This window comes from Cervus elaphus, chromosome 30, assembly GCF_910594005.1.
Source record: "Cervus elaphus chromosome 30, mCerEla1.1, whole genome shotgun sequence".
Taxonomy (NCBI): domain Eukaryota; kingdom Metazoa; phylum Chordata; class Mammalia; order Artiodactyla; family Cervidae; genus Cervus; species Cervus elaphus.
Genome location: NC_057844.1, coordinates 28,248,931 through 28,264,311, shown reverse-complemented (window position 1 = coordinate 28,264,311; position 15,381 = coordinate 28,248,931). Strand labels below are relative to the sequence as shown.

Here is a 15,381-nt window from a genome sequence, read left to right as displayed (position 1 = left end):
AAAGATCCTGCGTGTCAAATAAGCAAATATTTTTTGAAAATGCTGGAGGCCATGTGGAGAAGAGGGATCCCTCTATCCTGTAGATAGGAATGCAAATTAGTGCAGCCACTATGGAAAACAGTAAGGAGGCACCTCAAAAAACTAAAAATAGAGCTACCATATGATCCAGCAATCCCACTCCTGGGTATATATTTGGAGAAAACTCTAATTCAAAAAGAAGATACATGCACCCTAATGTTCATAGCAGCACCATTTACATTAGCCAAGACATGGAAGCAATCTAAGAGTCCATCAACAGATGAATGGATAGAGAAGATGTGGTGTGTGTGTGTGTGTGTGTGTGTGTGTGTGTGTAAAGTGATGGAATGTTACTCAGCCGTTAGAAAGAATGAAATATTTCCATTTGCAGCAACATGGATGGACCTAGAAGTTATCAAATAAGTCAAAGACAAATATTATATGATTTCACATATATGTGGAATCTAAAAAATAATATAAATGTATTCATTTACAAAACAGAAACAACTCATAGACATAGAAAACAATCTCATGTTTGCCAAAGGGGAAGAGGAGGAGAGATAAATTAGGAGTTTGGGATTAATAGATACACATTACTATATATAAAACAGACAACACGGACTTACTATACAGAACAAGCAACTATATTCCATATCTTGTCATAATCTATAATGGAAAAGTAACTTTAAAACTATATATATGTCTATGTGTTTAACTGAAACACTTTAAATATACCTGAAACTAACACAATATTGTAAATGAACTATCCTTCAGTAAAAAAATTTTCACAGGTTAACATTTTTTTAATGCAGGTTTACTTAAAAATTACCAGCCCAGAAATTATGCTGGTAATTGCCCAGAGAAGATAAGATAATTTCCTTTCCATCAGGAAGCTCTCAGAGTAGCAAGGGAGGAACTGATTATTTCTAAAAAGAAAGACAAAGGATATCAACATTTATTGAGGATCCAAATTGCTATTTCCCTCTCCAGAGGATCTTCTTGACCCAAGGATCAAACCTGAGTCTCTTGCATCTCCTGCAGTGGCAGGCAAATTCTTTACCTTTAGCCCCTACTGAGTGTCTACTTAATGGCAAAGCTTGGACAGCATTATTCACAGTAGTCAAAAGGTGGAATCAAGCCAAGTACTCATCAGTGGATCAGTGGATAAACACAGTGTGGTATATTCATACAGTTAAATATTGTTCGGCTTTAAGATGGAAGGATATCCTGACGTGTGTTACAACAGAGGCTTGAAGACATTATGCTAAGTGAAATAAGCCAGTCACAAAATGACAAATACTGCCTGATTCAGCTCATTTGAGGTACCTAGAGTCGTCAGATTCGTAGAGACGGAATGCTGGTTGCCAGGTGCTGGGGGGAGGGAGAGATGGGGAGTTGTTATTTATTGCGCGCAGAGTCTCAGGTCTGCAAGATGAAAAGAGGCCAGGAGATGAACGACGGCTGCGTGACAATGTGAATGAACTGAAACATTACTGAGCTCAGTGTTTATTTACAGCAACGCTTTTTTACATAGCCAATATTTCCTTATTTTATTGAGTAAAATAATTAAAAAATTCTGAATTTGCATAGATCTGCAAAATTTAACGTTCACTTAATACACTAAAAAGAGGTTGTGATGGTAAATGTTAAGTGTATTTTACTAAGTTAAAAAAATTATTAATAATTTCAAAATGGCAACAGCATAACCTTAAACCAAGGCTGGGCCCTTCTAACATGGGGCTCTGTCATAAACTGCAGGGCAGCGTGCCCATGAAGCTGGCCCTGACCCCTTGCTGTTGTTATGCTTTTAGAGTACTCACCACTGCTTGTCCGTATGGGGGATGTCCTCCCATTAAACTGTGAACTCTTTCAAAACAGTTTGATTCATTTTACATTCCTGCATCATCACACATATATTTGATGCTAGAAGCTATGTATTACGTCCTTTCAAATTAATTCATATTATAAATGAAAAATTATAGGCAAATTATGTTTCATTAAAAAAAAAACTTACAAGCATTCATAAATGAGGTTAATATATAACTAGCAGATACAGAACGTTTCCAGAAATACTTTCTGCTGCCTCTCCCTGCAGCATATTTAATGTCCTTTTCTACTGCGCTTCTGTGTTTCCTTTTCTTCATAGTTCTCTAGGTTAGGGATGAAGAAGGAATGCGATATGTATGCTAGTCATATAACATGCATATGGTAAAGTCCCAATAACATGTATATGGTAAAGCCCTTATTCCTCTGCTGTTTGGAGTAAGATTTCAACCATAAGATTCCTCTTTGGTACTGCCTAACGTGGCCGAGGGAAGGCACTGGTGACCTGAAGAAACTCGGCTCTCAGTCTAACTACTATAACTCTTATTTGTTCCCAGGTTGACTCTCACTGAGACTGAATTAATTTCGTGTTGATCACTGGTCCGTAAAACAGTGATAAATTAAACGATTGGTAAATACAATGACTTTCAAAGAGAGAGCAGGGTTAGGAATCCCATTTCCCATTTGAGGATTACTACAGAATTTCATTTCTGAAAAGAGATCACAGATTAATTTAGCCAAGAGCTGATAGTCAACTAAAAAAAGAAAAACTTTGGTGGAAGTCATCCAACTTGTCCTAGATTACCCAGCATTTATTGGCAGTTTTGAGAGTCTGGGGAGAAAGTTATTAAAAGAGTTATTTGAGGATAATAGTTTAGACAATGCACTACAGGGTTAATACAGTTTTAACCTTGGTTCTGCAAGGACAGTGTTTTTTCATTACTTAGTTTATAGGTCTTTTCCATATAAATGATGCTGCCACATACTGAATTTTGGATAAATGAAGAGTCACTGTATCATTAGCTTAGAGGTTATTAAACACTTAGCATTTTATTTCCTCAAGCATAAGTATCTTTGATATATTTTTGTTTTATAAGATACTGTCTTGTTTTCTTCTCTTAAATCTTTCCCTTAATTAAAATAAAATCCCTTTATATCAGTACATGTCTTCCTTCTAGATTAATTTTTCCAAGGTAATTTATATTTGTGAATATTTAGATCTATAGTTTAATCTTACTCCTTCCTTTATCTTTCTAAGACTAGTGGTAACGTTTGATTACAAATTTAGAAAAACCACATAACTGAAGTAACACTTGTTCCCTATGACTTGCTCAAGTTCCAAATAATTTATTCTTAGAGATTAATTTTATTTGTGCTCTTTCATTCTTTTAAAAACAAATCATTCTTTCAACCCAACTAACCACTCCAATTTCTTCACTTGCCTCATGAAAGTACAGAAGGTATATTAAAAGGCTACTGCCTGGCTATTGCCAAAAAGCGGTAGGACATTTAGACAGTAGTTTTCAAGTTTAATTCTATTATCCAATTAAAAGAATTTAGTAAACAAACAATCGGACAATATGTGTAAATGTAATATCCAGCCTTTATTGAATAATTGATGCTTTTGAACTGTGGTGTTGGAGAGGACTCTTGAGAGTCCCTTGGACTGCAAGGAGATCAAACCAGTCAATTCTAAAGGAAATCAGTCCTGAATATTCATTGGAAGGACTGATGCTGAAGCTGAAGCTCCAATTCTTTGGCCACCTGATGTGAAGAACTGACTCAATGGAAAAAATCCTGATGCTGGGAAAGATTGAAGGCAGGAAGAGAAGGGGACAACAGAGGACGAGATGGCTGGATGGCATCACCGACTTGATAGACATGAGTTTGAGCAAGCTCCAGGAGTTGGTGATGGGCAGGGAAGCCTGGCATGCTGCAGTCCATGGGGTCGCAATGAGTCGGAAATGACTGAGTGACTGAACTGACTGACTAAATACTCAGACTACCCAGGTAATGTTTAGACAAAGTCTATTACTCTGGTCCATACTATAAAAAAATACTACCTTTCATATCTTGAAATAGCAATTTTTAACCTTTTTTAGGTTTCAGGAAAGTTCCATTAAAGGCATGGCATAGGTATATAATTTTTTTCTTATAATTTCTGAAGTTTTAAAGAGATAAGAGGTCTCTAGATTAAGAACCCCAGCTCCAAAGAATAAACAAGAACAAACTAATTTGGCTCTTTCAACAAAGCAAACGCCATTCCACTTTAATAGTTTTACAGGGGCTTCCCAGGTGGGGCTAACGGTAAAGAACTCACTTGTCAATGCAGAAGATGTAACGGTGGTGGGTTTGATTCCTGCAGGAGACACCAGGGACATGGGTTCAATCCCTGGGTTGGGAAGAATTCTTGCCTGGAGAATCCCATGGACAGAGGGGCCTGGTAGGCTACAGGGCCTAGGGCTGCAGAGTCAGACACGACTGAAGCGACTTAGCACGCACACATAAAATACCTCAGTGACACCTCAGTGATCAGCTGCTTGTAGTCAATCTCATCCACTACCTGTGAGCTTTGCTCAAGCCTCCGATGTGAAATCTCAAGTTGTCCCTCAGCAGAGAGATACCCAGAGAGTCATCCTCTCGGAAGTTTCATCCCCAGTCCTTTCTGTCCTAGTTTGAGGTCTGATGGACCTTGCAGTGATGGACTCAAAAGGATCTCACTGTCCTCATACACAGCTCAAATATGATCCCCGGTGGTTTGGCTCTATACAGATTAAAACACATGGCTAATTTGTTCCAGAACTACATTCCATGTCAATACCTTGAAAATATTTTGCAAGTTTAACCCCAAAGGCAGTATGAAAGCCCTCTTCCAAACGAAAGAAGCTAGTCTAATTCTCAGGGAGAAGAGAGAGTCGTGACTACATATCTGGAGCTGAGGATTCCATTCCCCAAAACCACTCTCTCACCAGCAGAATTGCTTGGCATTGGGCAAAGCGATTCAAGTTCAAGATAAGGTTTACATTTCTAATACCCTGAATAAAGTACTCCAGGGCCTTAAATACACTTTAAGGGAATTCCCTTGTGGCCTAGAGGTTAAGAAACTGTCTTGAAATCCAGGGGATGTGGGTTTGATCCCTGGTAAGGGAACTAAGATCCCATAAGCCTCAGAGCAACTGAGCCCATGCGCAGCAACTACTGGGCCTGAGTGCTCTGGAGCCTGCGGGCCACATCTAGAGAGTGAGTGCACAGGCCAAACAGAAAGATGGCGCGGTGAAAATCCCACCTGCCCACAACTAAGACCTGACACAACCAAAGGAATAAATAAATACTTTAAAAACAATAAATTCATTTTACGTTGGAAGAGACTGTGGAGGGGGAGCAAGAAGGGAGGTAAGACGCTGGATGCAAACAGAGGTACCAAGGACAAACGTGGCATACGTCCCCAACTACCAGTTTTATCCAGGAAAAGCACTGCAAGAAACAGCTCATGAGCTGACAATCTTTACTCAGTGCAGGAACTGTGCTGGCGACAGCAGATAGAGTGAAGATGAGAAACTTTCAGAATACAACACTCTATTAACTGATGGGGAGTTCAAGTCCCAGCAGCAGAAACTTACAGATCCTTTGCAAGTTAACTTAAAATAACAACGGAATGGACAGCTGAACATGTGATAGATACTAAAACTGAAGAGCATAGAGGAGTTTTAACTCCCTTCTGTGGGGGTGGGGGGCGGAATTATCAATAAAAGATAGGATTTAACTTGGGTTTGTAAGGGTATGAAGAATTTCACCAGGTGGGGAGGTGGTGGAAGGGAGGAGGTACTTCTGGCAAGGGGAATGTAAGAGCGAGGCTCATGGAAAATCACTGAAGGCTGAGAGAAAACCTGGGTGGATTCTGGTCTTTGGAGAAGGTGGAGGATTGCCTCTGAACAATATTACTTCCCACTTGTGTCTTTATGGAGGCATATTATTTCCAACTCTTTTGAGATGAAACACAAATTATTAAACTTAAAATGTCAGAGATTTCAAATTCTTGATAAAAAATGAATTTAGAGTACAGTTGATTTAAAATTATTATTCGAAGTTAAAGTTCAGCTGCTGTTACAGAGACTAAATAGACAAAGAAACTCATTCCACTTGCTATCAGACAGCAACTGACAACTTGATGATACCCTGTGGTTAAAGTCAGCCAAGAATTTGATTTCACCATTTTTCTTAACTTATATGCCTTCAAATGGACTACTATACTATTAAATTAAAAATCTGATGAAGATCATGTTTTGGGATTGCAAGCGGATTCTTTACCGTCTAAGACATCAGGGAAGCGAAGCCCATAAGACACCAGTTTCACGTATTTGAATACAAGACTTCTGCAGTTCCATGGCATGTCCACTAGAGGCCTGTGAAGAGCTTCTTTCCCCGAACTCAACCATAACCAAAAATGCTAGATTTAATACCAGAAGTATTGATCAAGCACCAGTAAGACAAAGATGGAATTGTCTTTATAATCTATATAATATATAATATTCTATAATAATCTATATAATATTCTATAATAATCTATATAATCTCAATAATAAGCACCTTAGTGGTGGATAAAATAATCAAAATGTAACCCTCTTTAAAAACTCCAGGATACTGAATTGTAAAACTTAGAAAACTCCTAATGTGGAACTGGAAAAGCAGAGTTAAAAGAGGTAGGGTTTGGAAGTCTTCACTAACAGTTCCAGAAGGCCAGCAGGCCCTGGCCAGCTCTGACGAGGTGGCCACAGGCACCGAGCAGTGAATCAGCCATTATAATGACTGCCAGGACCCTGTAGGGGCTTCTGAGGAAAGAGGGCTTTCAGATCTTCAAACACACACCACATACAAAAGGCATGCGACAAGACAGGGGGCAGGTTCCTGGGTGGGAAAGCGTCTGGGAAAGTAAACAAAGTAGTGATTTAAGACAGATGGGCCAGGCAGGGGCTTCCTAAACAGTGACTCCAAGGGAGCAAACAGAGGAAGACAGATGAGCGATGGTGAGAACACCGAGAGGCAGACTGAAACAGGCCGCTGGCTTCAGGGGAGAGGGGGCCACTTCAGGCAAAAAAGCACACAGAACGTACTCAACGCTGGAGGACGGCAGCGCGGCTGAGCGCGCGCGGCGAAGGTGACTGGGAAGGGTGGAATGCCTCCGACAGGCCCCTTACCGTCCCGGCAAACTCAAACCAGAGCTTCACGTCACGTGTCAGAAAACACAAACAAGACAACCAGCCATACCACACATACGTGCGCGTGCGCGTGCACACACACACGCACAACTTCTATTTACAGAAATGGCTTGTTTTTCACAAGGTTTGGTTAATTAACAATCAGGAAAGAGTTGCACAGGGTTTGAAGAAAGAACCCTTTGTTCGGAAAAACCTGTGAAAATATTCCCTCAGCAGCTTGTAACTTTCCCTACAGATCACCCCGGCCCTGAGGACAGGCCCAGGTGCTGGAGGCCCCTGTGATCCCACACAGAGCACACATTCAAAGGCAGCAGCGCTCTTTGTTGTCCCCTAGGAGTTAAGCCTTAATGAGTTTACAATTCGCCGGCTTTTTTGGAGAGCAGCTTGGCGGTTGCTGCCTGCTGCCAGAAATGGAGCCGAGACAAGGCCTGGTGAATCCCACAGCTGTTGTGGCCGCTCTGTTGCAGGGAAGAGCAGTTGCCCGGGGCATTTCAGAGACGTGCAAGAACGCGGGGAGACTTCATGAACCCTGGAAGGGAATCTGCAAGCACTGTGAGCAGATGGTCAGTCCACATGGTGGAGGAAGGATTTCGGAGCTGTGGTTCCTCACTGAAGACCATGGCAAATGGTGATTTGCCGAGTCTTCGATAAATCCTTTGTGGGGAAAAGTATTCAACTATAATGTAATACGGCTAGTTAGCTTCATACTGTCACAGTCCTGACTTCTAAACCTCAACAATCACAGTTTAGACAGGAATAAGCTAGTCCATCTTACCTTGGTTAAAAAGAAAAATAGGCATGGCACTTCTGTTGGAAACAGGGCAGCTATTCATCCTGGTCCACTGGGTTTCGGGAGATGCCTGCCTGAACCAAGCCTCCTCCATTACTTCCTCCAGCCCTAACTTCAGGAAAATCTTCATCTTAAACTGAGACACATGGATGGTGGCACAATACTGAACGATTCTGAGAGTGGTGACTTCATGATCTTTTGCAAGCTGTACTCACTTTGTTTTCTTTCCCCATCATCCTTCTGATCAAAGGCTGCTTTTTGATACATGGAATTCTCTTTTGCTGAAATCTCAACCTATTTCCTGTTATCCTCTTGTTGACTCATCCAAGAATCACATGATCTCTCCTAAAAGGCTATTTATTTAGTCCATTATGAGACCCAGGGTCAGTCTTTACTCATTTTGTATCTGAATGACTTATTTCTTCAGGTCAAGCAAAGTACTCTTTCTGTAAGTACATCCCTGAGAAGCATCAACTAGATACCACGGAGGAGACGAGGACCACAAACCGTGAGATGCTACAAATCTGACGAAGGAAACAGAAGCACTGGGGAGAGAATTCTAATACCTGAGAAGGGCTAAGACTGAGGTGTAATCAGAAAGCTGTGGCCATATAAGGAAGACAGAAAATAATCTTTAACTCCTACTGTAGAGATTGGGACATTAGTTTTAAAGGAGATAGAATTTAAGATGGCCATATATAGGGTGATCTATCACTCCAGTCTTGGGTCGCACAAAATCCTTCAGTTGAACACCCAACAATTAGAACTTACAGTTTATCTCAAGGGTGAGACAAGGTGAGGGCCAGTCTCAACAGCAGTGGGCAGGCTGCCCCAGCCCTGGAGGTGTGAACTCAGTGGCCATCGGGGCATGAGGCCTTGGGGAAGGGGGTGATGTCCTGTCAGGCAGGACGGCAGGTGCCCGCCTCTCATTGTGCACCTATTTTGTGTCCAGCACATTGCACAAGGCTCTGTGGAGACAAGGCTCAGGGCCTGGCACACAGTGGTGGCTGAGTGGCTCTCTCTAAACTGGACATATAGCTTTAGACTGGACATAAAGCCCTATAGCTTTACAATGGACCCCTGTAATGCACACAGGCTGATTTGCCCAGGCCAGCATTGCTACCCTGCAGGCATACGGGTTTTGAAAGCCCTGCACTAAGAGTAAGGAATTGAAGGAGAAGCAGATTTGGGGAGTTGATAAGATGCTGTGGACCCTGAGTATCACCTTGAGTCGATGGTATCTAAAAAACTTAAGAGTGTGCGGTTACATTTATTAGCTCACTGTTGAGCTTGACACAGACCCACGAGGTAAGAAACTTAAAGTTTGAAGATGGCCTTGGTCACACGGCTGTAAGTAGCAAAGCTGGGATTCACACTACAGATTGCTCTTTCCAGGACCAGTGGCATTTCTCTAACTTTTTAAGTTGACTGAGTTTTATCTGAAATTTGAGTTGAACAACCAACTGATTCAGTGTCATCTGAACGTGTATACCCTGTTCAGTCATCTAGTGGCTGGATAGTATGTCAGATCACATGGACTCCAGGACCGACTGAGAAAGCAGTCACTCAATTTACAACCACTCGTCACCTCTCTTTTCCTCTAGAACCTTACAGTCATACTCAGGAAACCCCAGTAATGTAGATCAAGTGCTTAACCTACGAGGCACTGTGGACGAGACAAAGATATGTCGAGTTACACTGATATACCCATGTGACTTAAAACTATGTCTCCATAGAAACCTTTGCTTGGCTGGCTGTATATGAAAAGATTCTCTTTAAGTACCTGGCGTGGGCCCCATCTGAAGCAGTGATTTGATCAAGCAGAAGTGGAACATCTACTCCCAAGGTGTAGGACTTTGACTATTACCTGCTGCTTTTGGTTTAAAATAATTTTTTTCCCTGTCATTTTGTCCTCAAGGGGCTTTAAATTTTGTTCTTCCAAGAAGATGCTCCTGAGGACACCAGCCCTGGTTATTGTCAAAGGTACCTGCCTGTCTTCCTCTCTCTATAGTTCCATGGCTTCGAACTCATCACACTGTCTTCCCTCTTTCCTTCAAATGCTTTAGAAACTCACACCCCCAAATACTTGCACGACTGGCCATGGATTTCTTGTTAGTCAAACAGGACTGCTTGCTATCAACACACTTCCAAGGTTTTTGAGAAAATTAATTATGAAGCTTGAGGGAATCTGACGTGAAATAACAGGCCAGTTTCTTTTCTTTCTTTTTCTGATGTGGATCATTTTTAAAGTCTTTATTGAATTTGTTACAATATTATTTCTGTTTTATGTTTTTTTTTTTTTTGCTGTGAGGCATGTGGGATCCTAGCTCCCTAACCAGAGATTGAATCCCCATCCCTGCACTGGAAGGTGAAGTCTTAACCACTGGACTGCCAAGGAAGTCTCAGGCCAATTTCTTATGACTTATCGTTTAAGGAAAGCTAAGATACTGTGATTTCAGCTTTCTGACTCCACCAAATTAAGCTCTTTTTAGTCTAGGGTAAGTCACCTAATCTGATATATCAATTCCTGTATGTAAAGTGAAGACAGTAATCTTTACCTAGCTCACTTGGACTGCTCAGTTTAATTATGACTGAAAAATGGCTTAAAAAAAAAACAAACTCCTTTGTAAATGTGCCATAACAACAATTGCACATAATTTTAAGTATTTTTAATTTCAAAATTTACAACTCTTTTTGCGGTATCTTTATTCATTCATTCATTCATTCATTTTCTGATTCCTTCCCTACCCAATTCTGCTTTTAGAAATAAAAAAAAATAAATAATAGTAAATTTGTATGTAATTTTCTTCATTTCCTGCTTTCCAACATTTTAAGAATATTAAAGATTGTCAAAAATTAAGAAAGAGCTCAGAAAAAGATCACCTGCCTTGTGATCTCTGAGTCATCAGTACGATGACTCTCAAAGTTCAGTCTTCAAACCAGCAGCAGCAGCAGCACTTAAGACCCAGCTCCCATGGTGTCCCTGGAGGTGCCCTGGGGCACCGCAGTAAAGGCACAGGGGAATCTCGAAATATTCTAACATTTCAAGGGACTCACAGCAATGCCAGGCATCTATCAGACACTGAGAAAACTAGTAGTTCAAGGTAGCTGACAAGGGCAACATGAGCTCATGTCAACATTCCTTTCCACGAGGCCACCGTTTGCGAAGCTGGGTTTTCGACAGCTGCTGTGATAAAAAGCAAGTTCCTTGTTGAAAATCAATGTGGAATAGAGAATGTGGTGGTGACATCCAAACTGATTCCAAGGTGTGAGAAGCTGTGCAGTCTCTATGAGTGCACACATCCCATTATTAACTCGTTGTGGTTATTAATAATGAAATTTAAAAAAATTATTTTTTCCAATTTAAGGGAATTGTTTTTTTTAATGCCTAAGTTGTTAAGACATAAATACTTTTTCAGTTGTTGGAACTGTGAGGTATTTCTTTCCTCCTAGAAACAGAGCTGCCCCATAGGTCTGGCAGCCCAACCTATGGGCACAGTGTTTTGAGAGAACCATGGACCAAGAAGATTTGAGAACTTGCTATAAATGCAAATTCTTAGGCCCCACCTCAGGCTCACTGACTCAGAAACTGTGGGGGTGGGGGGGAACCATCTGTGGTTTAACCAGGCCTCCTCATGATTCTAGTGCACACTCAAGTGTGAGAACCACCATGGCAGGGCATGTTCTAACAGTAAAGCTATGTGGTAGGGCCTGTGGATGTTCAGTTTGCAAAATAATAATACAACAATCTCAGTTTGCATGAAAAAGTACAGAAATGGCCCAGATGGGGCAAACAAAACAAAATAAAAACCCAACATAAACCAACCTGCATAAAGACACACACACACACTGGCGTCTAGATATATACATGTGTGCTCAGTCATGTCTGACTCTTTGCGGCCCCGTGAACTGTAGCCCACCAGGTCCCTCTGTCCATGGGACTCTCTGTGCCAGAATACTGGAGTGGGTTGCCATTTCCTCCTCCAGGGGATCTTCCCGACCCAAGGATTGAACCCGTGTCTCCTGCATTGGCAGGTGGATTCTTAATCACTGAGCCACCTGGAAACCTGCCTATAATCTTTCTGCTAGTCTATAATTTTAAAATAATGAAAACTTGCTGAATTGTGAATAATCTGTGGTGTTCTAGAGAGTACACAATGCCTTTTGATTCTTGAAAACCGAATCATTTTATCACTGAGTATTTCTGATTGTTGAGAATGAATCATACCGCTTCCTTCAGAGGACAAGATCTAAGGCTAGCCTTAGAGCCATGATCCAAAGTTCTTGACAGGAATTTGATTTTCATTCTCCTCTGCCTTAATAATACCCTCCAGGGCACACCTCACGCAAGCTGTCAGCATTTCTGTGGAGAAGAGTAACGAAGAATGAGAGGCGAGGAGACCACTGGGGATGGTGAAAACACACGGCTGTTGGTGTGTTAGAGGTTTGAGTAAAACCTCCTTCACTGAGGAGCAGATCTCAGTATTTCATCCCAGTTAATCCCATTAAGCCTTTGTACATATGCAGAGATTTCCCAACTTTTGAGTACTAAAGCAGGAGCTTTCTGCAACAATCTTCCTTGGGAGGTCCCCTACTTCCTTAGCAAGATGCCCGCTGAATGTTAAGCAGAGGAAGAAAGCTGTCTGGAGAGTGCAGGAGAAGAGAACCTTTGTTAACTTGAATCCTCTTGTGTTGGAGTCATTTCGCTGTCTGACTTTGAGGGGATAGAAAGCAAGCCCCATCAAGGATCAGCTGGGCCTCCATTCCTCGATCCCAGCACCTCCTGCTCACAGTAGCAGCCCAACAGATATCTTCAGCATTCTTACACAATGTGTTGATTTTTAGGAATTAATTTATCACTATCTTTTGAGGTCAGCACAAATTCATTTGCTTCTCCCAAATAGTTCAGTCTCCTCTTCAAAGTTTAACGCTTTTTGACCACTACTTCATAACAGAAATTCATTCCTCCCTTGGATATACTCTTATTAAATTAGCCTTCATTTTCTCAGCTTGGTTCTTCCTTCTCCCTCTTCTCCTGCATATGCTTCTCATGGATGCATAACCTCTTCTCTCCTATTCCAACACCAGCCTTTACAGCCTCATCCACACTGAGGAATTCAGCTTTCTCCATTTGCTGATGACATCCAGACCCATCTCAACACTCTGGACTTCTCTTGAAACTCCACCTTTGTCTTCTTTACAAGTCCCAGATTTCCAACTACTACCTGATTATTGAATTCACCCAGAACCAAACTAAATTCATTCTCTTTCCCGGGAATTAGATCTGTCCTCTTGACAACCTCAGGATTCTTAATGGAACCGGCACTCTTAGCTAACTAGGTAAGAAAAGAGAAATGCAGGAAAGTATCCTGTAATCCGTGTTTTTCCTTAGCCTACACTTTCAATGCATTCATTAATTCATAAAACATCTGTATATTGAGTAGCTGCCAGATGAAAGCACTGGGTCAGTGCTGGACATTGAAGACTTAGTCTTTCCTTTCTAGAAGGTAAATACATCTTGTTTCTTAATATCTTATTCCTCCTTTCTGTTCCCACCATTAACAAAGTTTGGAGTAGCCTCTCTTTCCATTGGGACTATTTCGATTGACTCTTGTTTTGATTTTCCTGTTTCCAGAATCTTCTCCAAGTAGCCCTATACCTTGGTGCTAGATAAATTTTCCTAGGTCATAGCACTCATATCAGTGTGATCCTTTCATCAAAAACTTCCAATTTTCCCTTAACCTCTCCACCCCTGCAAAGCCCACTTGAACACCCTTGTCAAATTTTTCTAGGGAAAAGCCTGTTACCATCTCTCCTGATACTCTGGAAAACACTGTATCTTCTCTGAAAAGATTTTTGCCTTTAAAATAAACTCACTGGGCTGAAAAAGAGTCTTTTGTGACCCAAAATAAAATGAAACTTCCTGTCTGGCAAAAAGGAAAAAAAAAACATCAGAGTATTCCAGACTCAGAACTGCTTGAATACCAATGACAGCTTTCTCACAAAATGAGATAGATCAGATTATGTCTTTCAGAAACATATCTTATGTAAACCAAACAGAGTAATTAATCACTAGTAATTACAAACATACCAGTAGAAAGTGGAAATGCATTTTGAGACTAGCTCTTCCACTGACTAGTTGTGGGTGACCCTGGATTACTTCCAGCTTGGATAGTCTAAGACCCTGTTTAAAATTGCATTCAGTTTTCTTTGATTCACTTATACACAGATACAGCACCACAAAAAGCCCTAGGAATTCACCAGTGAACACAACAGACACAACCAAGCTTCCTCAGAATTTTTCTTTGTTGGTGCAACTCCTGGCTAGTTTCAAAGACAAAGTCAGATGGTAAAATTGAAGATTTGCCTTGAGACTAAAGATTCATTTTTCCTGAGGCACTATAACAGACTAAGATTGGCTTTCCAAGAGATTAAAAATGGGGTCAAGTGAGGTGAAAGATTTGGGGAAAACAAATACTCAGCTCCCTAAAGATAAAGTGAGTGATAAAAAAATTTGCATTGGAAGAAGAGCAAAATTCATCTTCTTTTGGTTTGTCTAGTAAGGAACAGAATAGTGGTTTTGAATTTTGAGATTCCAGGACTTTTATTTGTTTATTTTTTTGCCATGAAGGGAGAAAGGTTCAGTTTTAGGAATTAAAAAACAGTGGAAAATCCATGAGCTCTAGGGTGAGAGAACCTGACTTGAAGATCCAGTTCTATTATTCAGTAGTTGTGGAACACTGAGAAAGTCACTTATCATCCTTGGGCTTGAGTTGATTAATTTGTGGCAATAATAATAATAACATATAACTTCACATTATGAGTCAAGTGTTACTCTAAGCACTTTACACACATTATCTCTTTAATTCTGTGAAAGTCCAATGAGGAAGGATGACTTTTTTATGTGGTTAAAAAAAAAGCACACAACATAAAATTTACAATCTTAACCATTTTTAAGTGTACAGTATTTTTAGTGTTATCTATACAAACACTGCTGTACAATAGATCTCTAGAACATTTTCATCTTGCAGAACTGAAACTCTTTACTTACTAAACAACTCCTCATCTCCTCTTCCTCTAGGTCCTGAAATCGGCATTCTACTTTCTGTTTCTATGAGTTTAACTCTAGGTGCCTCACATACATGGAATCATACAGTCTTTATCTTTCTATGACTGACTTATTTCACTTGGTATAATGTCTTCAGGGTTCATTTATTTTGTACCATATGACAAGATTTCCTTTTATAAAACAGAATAGTATTCCTCTCTATGTATGTGTCACATTTTCTTTATCTTTTCACCTGTTGGTGAACATTTAGTTTGTTTTTTTCACCTCTTCGCTATTGTGAATAATGCTGCAATGAACATGGGTGTGCAAGTATCTCCTGGAGATCCATTTTCAGTTCTTTTGGTTATATGTGAAGAAGTAGAACTGCTAGATCATATGGTAATAATATTTTAATTTTTTGAGGAAATGCCACACTATTTTCCATAGCAGCTGCACTGTTTTACATTCCACTGACAGTGCATAAG

At 40.5% G+C, this 15,381-nt stretch overlaps 1 protein-coding gene across 6 annotated transcripts in view; it reads right to left on the bottom strand.

The window, feature by feature from the left end:
• Positions 1 to 15,381, bottom strand: part of STARD13 (StAR related lipid transfer domain containing 13) — a 220,364-nt gene that overhangs the window by 107,827 nt on the left and 97,156 nt on the right. The window lies entirely within an intron of this gene.